General features: G+C 39.5%; 1 pseudogene; it reads left to right on the forward strand.

The window, feature by feature from the left end:
* The first annotated feature begins 7,401 nt into the window (after positions 1-7,401).
* Positions 7,402-8,666, forward strand: LOC132272593 (pentatricopeptide repeat-containing protein At1g77405-like; annotated as a pseudogene).
* The last annotated feature ends 265 nt before the right edge of the window (positions 8,667-8,931 follow it).

Here is an 8,931-nt window from a genome sequence, read left to right on the forward strand (position 1 = left end):
CAAGTTATACTATCATTGCTTAGCAAAAATTATGAAACAAAAAATGCATAAATGCACCCCCAAACTTGAATGTCACATTGTCCTCAATGTGAGAAGACAAGTAAATGAAAATAAGAACAGAAAGGGTTAAAGAACAATAATACCAAGTCGAGTGATGACGACGTAGATGTTCAGCCATGTGAGTGCGCAACGGCGTCCCCCAAACTTGGATATGAAGACCTATCAAAACACAACTAAAATATACAGGTAAAAACATTGGTCTCGTAAGGAGAACGAGAACAGACAAAAAATAGGACTAACAGGAATTGTAATAAAAGATAGAAATCTATAATAATTTTATTTATTTATTTATTTAAGAGAATGCAAGAAGGTTGGATGGGTGGTGGGTTTTGGAGGTTGAAGCCGAGATGGGTTTGGGGTGTTGGAGAGGGTTGGGATGGTGGGGTTGCTTGGTGCAGCGAGGGGTGGTAGAGGAAGTAAGGATGGTGAATTGGTTAGTGAGAGAGAAAGAAGCCGAGAGAGAGAGTTGCTGCAGCGAGCACTAGAAGTGAGCTCGCATGGGGTTGGTTGAGGTGTGAGGTTGAGCAATGCATGGGGAGAGTTGGTGCTCGGCTGGGTGGGTGGTGGGTGACATGCAATGCATGCATGAGGGGATGGTTGGTTATTTGGGGGGGGGGGGTGAGGTGGTTTGGTGTGGGTGGTGAGGTTGGGGTATGCTTGCAGGGTGGTGAGAGAAGGGGCATGCATGGGAGTGGGTTGCATGGAGATGAGGTTGTGGGGTGGGAGATGGTGAGAGGGTGGTGGTTTATGGGAATGGTGTGTGTGAGGTGAGAATGGAGGAAGAGATGGGTTGAGGATGATGTCGAGAGGTATGCATGGGGAGAGTTCATGCATGGTTTGGGGATGAGTGGGAGGTTGATTGGTAGGGGCATGCATGGGAGTTGAGGTGTGATTGCGTGGTTGAGGCTCGGTGGGATGAGTTGGGTTGCATGGTTGGCTGCTACAGGTGGGTTGTGGAAATTGGCGAGAGAGAGAGATGGTTTTGGGCATGCATGAGGTTGATGTTACAGGAGAGAGAGGAAGGCTTGAGATGGTTGTTGGAGGCCTCGGATTGATGGTGGTAAGAATTTTGAGCACTCGAAATGGGTTCTTCGAGTGCTCGAAGGACATGCAGTGAGTGAGGGAGTGAAGCTGCATGGTGGTCGTGTTCTTGAGGGTGGGTATGCATGGAGGCATGCATGGGCTGGCTGCGTGGGCTCGAGATTGAGTGAGTTGGGTTTGTGAGCTTGAGGTTGTAAGGTTGAGGGGTGAGGTTGGTTGGTTTTGAATGTGACCGAGAGTGGGAAGGGAAGATGGTTGCTGGGTTGGAGGTTGGTGTGTGGGGTGAAGATGGTTGGGGGTGCATTGTGGGATGCTGAGAGGGGTGTTAGAGGTTTGGAGGTGAGTAGGTTCATGGTGTGCCGAGGAGTGGTAGTTGCGAGCACTCAGCAGCTTTGGGTTTCAGCTTCGAGCACTCGAAATCCAGTCTTCGAGTGCTCGAAATCATGGCAGTAGCTGCGAGATGTTGGGCTAAAAATTTGGAGCAATCTAAATGGGAAGTTAGAGTGCTCTAAATGAAGGCAGTGAGCTTGGGATTGATGGTTCACATTTAGAGCACTCCAAATGGGAGCTAGAGTGCTCTAAATGAAGGCAGTGAGCTCATTAGGCAACATGGAGATGGAATTTGCAATGTGAGCAACATTATGCAAACTAGATGGAAAATTTTTTGCAACTGCTGCACCTGATGCCAAGCAATACATAGATGGATTTTCAGACCTTGCATGCATTATTCCAAACCAATGCATGGATGTAAATCAAAAACTTGGCAACTTCATGCAATGCATGGAAAATTTAGAAAAATTTTCAAATTGTGCAATTTTTTTTTCAGTGAGTGCATGGATGATTTCAAGAAGATTTCCCAACTTTTGCAACCTCACACAATGCATGGATGATTTTGAGAAAATTTTCAAACTTTGGAACATCTCTTCAATGCATGGATGAGATTAAGAACATTTCAACAATGCATTGAAGATGAGAGGTTATGCATGTGAGTGCCATGTCGAAAGTCCGAGAAAATTGCCTGATAGAGCCGGAAACTTCCGGGAATGAAAACAAGAGTTGAGAAGGTCTAAGAAGCCGGTCTAAAATTGTGGAACACAACTGAAGAGCATTCCAGGAAAATCAAATTTTTGGCTTTTCGAAACCATTTCCCAGAAAATTTCAAGGCTCAGGCAATTGAAAGGAGGGAAACTTGGAAATTAAAAGAATTGCTTCCCATGAGTGCTAAAGTTAACGTCGATAGCTAGACGCACCGAGATCAGGTTAGTCCTTATCACCCTATACCATGTCTCTCTAGAGAGTCATGTTTCCCCAAATAGGATAATTCTTTTAAAAGCGAAGGAGGAAGAACTTGAAGACAAAAGTGGAAAAGAGGTAACGGAAAGACCTCAACCCACTCTTCATCCCCAATGAAGAACTTTGGATTATGGGGCTTATTTGGATCATGGGAAGATGGATTAGGTGAGGGTGCACCAAGAAAAGACTGATGAAGTGTCATATTGAGCACGGGAATGCTCGACAAGTTATCCTTCAGACTTTCAACATCCTCCTCACACTTATCCGGCTGCTCAGGCTCAATAGCTTGAGATAACTCAAGTGAAGGAATGAGAGGAGGTGCAAGCTCCCAAGAAAGAGATACATTTGATGTTGACAAAGGAGGAGAATGAATAGGAGGAATATCAAGCAAAGAATTGACCTCGCAAACAGAATTGGCAACATCAAAATCCTCATAATTAAAATGAGCTAAGCATGTTTTTAGAGGATCCTTCATTAAAGGAGGTGCATCAAGCAAGGGATTATGTAGGGGCTGTGCTGGATTTTTATAGGATACAATCTCATCATCATTAATTTCCTCATTTTGAACCACAAATTCTTCAATTTTTTGTGTGGCGACAATTTGATCTTTACCCACTATTTCTTCATTTTCACATGCGGTAACCACTTGAACATTCTCGTGATGAAAATTACTAGAAGTAAACTCATCATTCATAGAATTCTCTTTTGGATTGACTACAAGTTCAATTGGAAATTCTTCTTCCTTTTCCTGATAAAGAACATCAACCATTTGTTGAATTTGGGCTATTTGGTCATCTAAATCAACTCTAGATTGGGAATGAGAATAGGCGGTGGATTGCATGCTAACAATGTCATCCAACATTTGCTTGTTGGACTCCATTATTTGCGTATGCATAAACTCTATCATTTGTTCGTTGGCAGCTATTAACTCATCCAATGGAGACGGTAGAAAAGGAGAAGAAGTGGGCTGGAAATAATGATCATTGGGTTGAAAATTGGAGTGAAAATGTTGCCCAAGAGATTGTGGGGCTGAATTTCCTATGTCATGCCACAAGAAGTTTTGATGATCTCCTGAACCCGAGTTATAACCATTGAAGTATGGATCACTACCTGGTTCAGAGAAATTTGCATTTGGTTGCTCTAGATAAAAATCTGAGAATTGTCTCGTTGGAAGACAATCTCTTGTATGATGTGTATTACTAGAGCAAAAAGCACAAAACGCATGTGGTGTGTAGAATTGAGTTGGGAGATAATTATTCTCCATTTAAGAGTTAAACATCAACAACACACAACATAATCAACACAACAATTCTTTATCATCAACTCCACATACAATGATATTCCATTTCTCCTCAATTATCTAGACAAAAATTAAAATGGCCACGACAAGGACTGATGCTTGGAATTGAAAATACACAATTGAAATAGCCTCGACAAGGGCTTGCAATTTAACTACTTCTAAGCTTAACACATGCACAATATCCACAATTCGAAACTAGAAGTCACGAGACTTACCTGGGGTCCTCTAGACTCACAATTTGCTAACATTCCCACGGCGAGCTTCGAGTCCCTAGGATCTCACTTACAACACAAAGATGGTTAAAACACACGAAAAATATGCACAAAACACAATATGCACAATCAAACTAAATTTAACCCTAAACTTTGGTTGCTAAACCGTTTGCAATCCCCGGCAACGGCGCCAAAAATTGATCGGTTGGTCAATTAACATCAACCTTCACAATAGCACGAATCATTGTAAAATAGGGCTATTGGTCGGGTAAGTCGAACCACTGGGACTGCGCTAGTCTATGGCAACCTAAGTGTCTAGAATTGTTCTTAGAATGATAAGGGGTAATAAGGGTTTGTTTGATGGTCACTAAACTAGGAATTCAAATGTGCATAAAACAATAGTGACTTGCAAGAATTAGATGAGATAGAACAATAGAGAAGAGACTAGGGAAGAGACTCCACAACCATCAATAAGCATGCTAGGATATGATTTACTTAGGGGAATAACATATATGTATAACCATGGGATGCAACAACACAAATTATTACATTCCCTTCAAGAAATTTATGAAATCAATAGGTAAGAATAACCTATCAAAGCATTGCATGTTTTGGTTACCTAAACTAGGTTGTAACCTTAGACATACTCACTAAGCATAGAGTTATCAAGCCCTTAATCACATAGTAGAAGCACATGACATAGAATCCAAGAATAATCTATCAAAGGAAGATCCTAAGTAATAGATTATCAAATCTCCTAAATATCATGCCATTAACAACACTTCCATAAACTCTATTCCATTGTCACTATGAAAATGTAGCAATATAATCATAGGAGAAAAACCATCTAAGACAAGATATTTAACTCAAGATGATTATGTATAGATATTGAAATTCATTACATCAAATGAAGAGCTCTAGTTCATGGAAGGATTACATACATATATTAACCCCCAAATATAAATCAAAACAAAGCTTACAAAATGGAGCTTCATCACCTCCCTAGAGGAGGTTTAGTTACCCATGGTGGCCCTAGATGAAGGAAGAAGCAAGGCTTTCCCCTCCATTTTCGAGCTTCCTCCTTGAAGCTTCAAGAACTCCTCCTCTTTGCTCTCTTCTCTCTCCTCTAATCTTGTAGAATGAAGCTTGATAATCCCTCTGTCGCCTCCCTTCTCTTCTCTTGTATAGATAAGGTTCTAGAAACCCCCACCAACCAACATCTCCAACCAACCATTAAAGAGGAAAATTAGAATTGAGGAACCCAAGATGCAAGTGGCTGAAAATGGGCCATTTCCGGATGCAATTCTGCCCCAATTTCGAGCACTCGCAATAAGGGCTCGAGCACTCGAAATTGGAGCAGAATGCTCCATTCTTGCCTTACTCCGCCCGGACCTACTTTGGTAAAATGGCCATAACTTTGCGGTCCAAACTCTGAATGATGAACCGTTTGAAGATTTGGAATGCTAATTCAGAGTTCTAAAAACTTTATGTTTTGGTGGAGATCCAATTCTCAAGTCTGGTTGGTCGAAATTGAAGAACAAGGCAGAACTTCATTGCTGCCAGGCAGTTCTGAGCACCTATGATAAGAAGATCATAACTCTCTGCTCCGAACTCCGAATAACAAACCACTTAAAGATTTGGAAAGAGGATTCAGAGCTCTAAATATGTCATGTTATGATGGAAGTCCAGTTCTCAAGTTTTTAAGGTCAAAATGGCGAACAAAGTTCAGGATCTACTGCTGCCAGAAATTTAGCCTTGTGCCTTTTAATGGCCAAAACTCCACAAAGCATCCTTCTTGCTTCTTTTTGGCCAATGGACCTGAAAATATACAAAAACATGCAAATGAAAGTAATCTACATAATATAAGCAAACAATGGACTTAAATAATGCAATTAAGGGCGCTTGAATATGCAATATTCGGCGTTTATCATGTGTGGATTTACGGGGTCATTAAGAGGTGTGTCTTAGGCACCTCCTACTAAGCGGTTGTGCTTACCCCTTATATTACTATTTTCAGGTCTCGGGAAGGAAGTGGCGGCCGACGTAATCTTATCCACCTGCATTTGTGAGTCTTCTGTGATGTTAGAGATATAATGTACTATAAGTCTTAGGAGGACGTATATTTTATGTACTGACATTGGATAGGACTTTAATGCCTTAGATGACCTCAGGTTCTTGTAAGGACCGGATAGCGATTCGGAACTCGGAGTTCAGGTCGTTACACTTGCACTTTCAAATTAGTTCTTCTTTCCATTAGCTATATAAGTCTCCCAAAGACTTTTTTCAAGGCAAAAAGAACTTTTGAAGGTGGTCATTCCAGTCCGTCTTGCATTCGCCTAATCCCAACAATATCTAACTGGAATATTGTTTGGAGCTCCTTTTTAGAATGACATCAATTCCTGGCACACCCGCAATCTATCCATTCGCTTGGAAATAACCACTTTGTGTAAGCCAAACATCACTTACTTGATATGTGCGGGAATCGGTTTCTTTTCCATTTGGGACTTTGCAAAAGGTCTAAACTTGTGGGGGAATGATTTCTTATTTGGATACTACTATTTTATAGTTGGAATTTTTTTGGTAACTCCTTAGCACCCTGGTTGTGAGAACTATTGTTCAACAAGGAATATATTGAAAACTCTATAAATAAAGGTGGAGTTGAGTGGAGAAGGTAGAGAGAAAAGAAAAGATGTTGGGTGTGAAAGGGTGAATGTTATGAGGAAAAGAGAGAGTACATGTAATTTATTTGTGTAAGTGTAGTAGCCTTAAAGTATAATGAATGAGTAAATGGGGCATGGTGAGAATGGTTGTATATTCACTTCCTTGATTTACAAATTAAAATAGTTTGGATCGGCCACATAAAATGTTGTATATGAATATGATTGTTAGCTTTGTATGATTGTAGGAAGATAATGTATCCACTGTGTATGCAAAGAAAAATTATAAAGCTTAATGATTAATTATTCATCAAATTCACACCCATAGAATGAAAAATAATTCATAAGCATATTATATGTTATATTTAATAATTCATAAGCATATTATAATTGTATTGTATTATTGTGAAATCGATATGATCATAATTTATCATGAATTTGTTAGTTTAATGTATTATTAAACTAAATATTCAATTTATATTAACTAGGGAAAAAAATATTCAATTTATATCAAGTTACTTGATTGGATTCAAAGCAAATTTCAATTAGTTGACAAACCTAGTAGGTGTATTGAAATGGTATATATATCAAAATCAGAGTAGGGAGAGTTCACCTAAATAGTTAAATTAAGTTCAATTTGATGCCTTTCATAGGTTCTGCACTTGAGCATTTGCCACATTGATTTGCTCTGGGGTTCACTTCACAAGCTCAAGCGATGATTTCATCAAAACCTCTCACTTCCCTCGTAAACCAAGTAGTGGTCGTTATAATCCAAAACAGACCTTTTGATGCTCAGCTTGCTTCTTCAACCACCACTATCACTTCCCATCAACCATGAACTGTTAAAGCTATTTATGAGGTTCTGAGATCCACACCCGGATTCTTCTTACAATCCATAAGATCCATTGCTCGTCAAAAAGGTTTTCGGTACTGAGCACCTCTCAAATAGGAAGTCTGCGGGAAAAATCTAATAAAGCTCGAAAAGGTGTGCTTGTTCTTGGTCCTACTGCTTACAGAGACCCCAAAAAGTTGAGTTAGGATTCGACAAAGCAATGGAGTTCTACTATTGGGTTAAGACCCAATTTGGGTTCATACGTAATGAGAGGATTTATAGAGAGATGGCTTGTGTGTTGGCCAGAGGGAATAGCTTGAAGGCCCAAAGGGAATTTTTGAACGAAATGGCAAGGAGAGAGAGTGGTGGGTTTGTGGCTACCTCGACCGTTACATCTTTGATTAAAGTTCTAGGAGAAGAGGGGTTGGTTAATGAAGCATTGGCTACATTTTACATGATGAAGCAATTTCATTGCAAACCAGATGTCTATGCTTATAATACGGTTATTTACGCTCTTTGTATAGTTGGAAACTTTGGAAAAACTAAGTTTTTGTTGGGGCAAATGGAATTGCATTTTACATACCCGCCTGATACATTCACCTACATAATATTGATTAGTTCTTATTGTAAGCGTAGTGTGCAAAGTGGGTGCAGGAAGGCCATTAGGAGGAGTTTGTGGGAAACAAATCACGTTTTTCAAATTATGCTCTTCAAGGGTTTTGTTCCTGATGGTGTAACTTATAACTGTTTGATTGATGGTTGTTGCAAAACTAACAGAATTGGAAGGGCTTTACAACTTTTTGATGATATGACCAAAAAGGGTTCTCCCAAATCGAGTTACTTATAATTATTTCATTAGATATTATAGCGCTGTTAATGAGATAGATAAAGCTGTTGAAATGTTGCGGAGGATAGAAAAAATGAATCACGAGATACCCAGTATATGTTCTTATACCCCAGTCATCCATGCCCTGTGTGAAGGAGGAAGGATCATAGAGGCGAGGGATTTTCTTCTTGAGTTGGTTGATGGTGGATCAATTCTGAAAAAATATACATACAAGTTTTTATGTTATGAGTTAAACTCTGCGGAAGAGGCCAATTTGCTGGATGATAAACTGCGTAGGAGAATTAAAGATGGTATTAAGAATAGATATAGGCAAGTGATGAAGGTGAAACCTGTTATGAACCGCAAGTTTCATAGTTACATGGGAAAGTTAGATAGTTTGGAAGAATGTGGTATTCTCCATCATCATTTTAAGAATGTTATGTGAAAAAAGCCTACAAGTTGATAGCTTTGCCTCTGCCGGTAAAAACCAAAGCCGTGGATTTAATTCCGAATTCTTTTACTAACTCTTTTTTTTTATTGCATAAATATAGCAATTCAAGTCAGTGCAGGTGCAAACCACTAACAACATCTGGCTTATATGATTTCATATTTTATAGGTTGAAGAGAAGCCAAACAGATAAAATTTAAATCAGTGGTGATGATCCTATAGAATAAATAGAGTAAACACATTGTACAAGGGATTTTCTTGT

Source organism: Cornus florida, unplaced genomic scaffold, assembly GCF_030987335.1.
Source record: "Cornus florida cultivar Cherokee Brave unplaced genomic scaffold, ASM3098733v1 CherokeeBrave_3.0.0_Hap2_Chr09, whole genome shotgun sequence".
NCBI classification, from domain to species: domain Eukaryota; kingdom Viridiplantae; phylum Streptophyta; class Magnoliopsida; order Cornales; family Cornaceae; genus Cornus; species Cornus florida.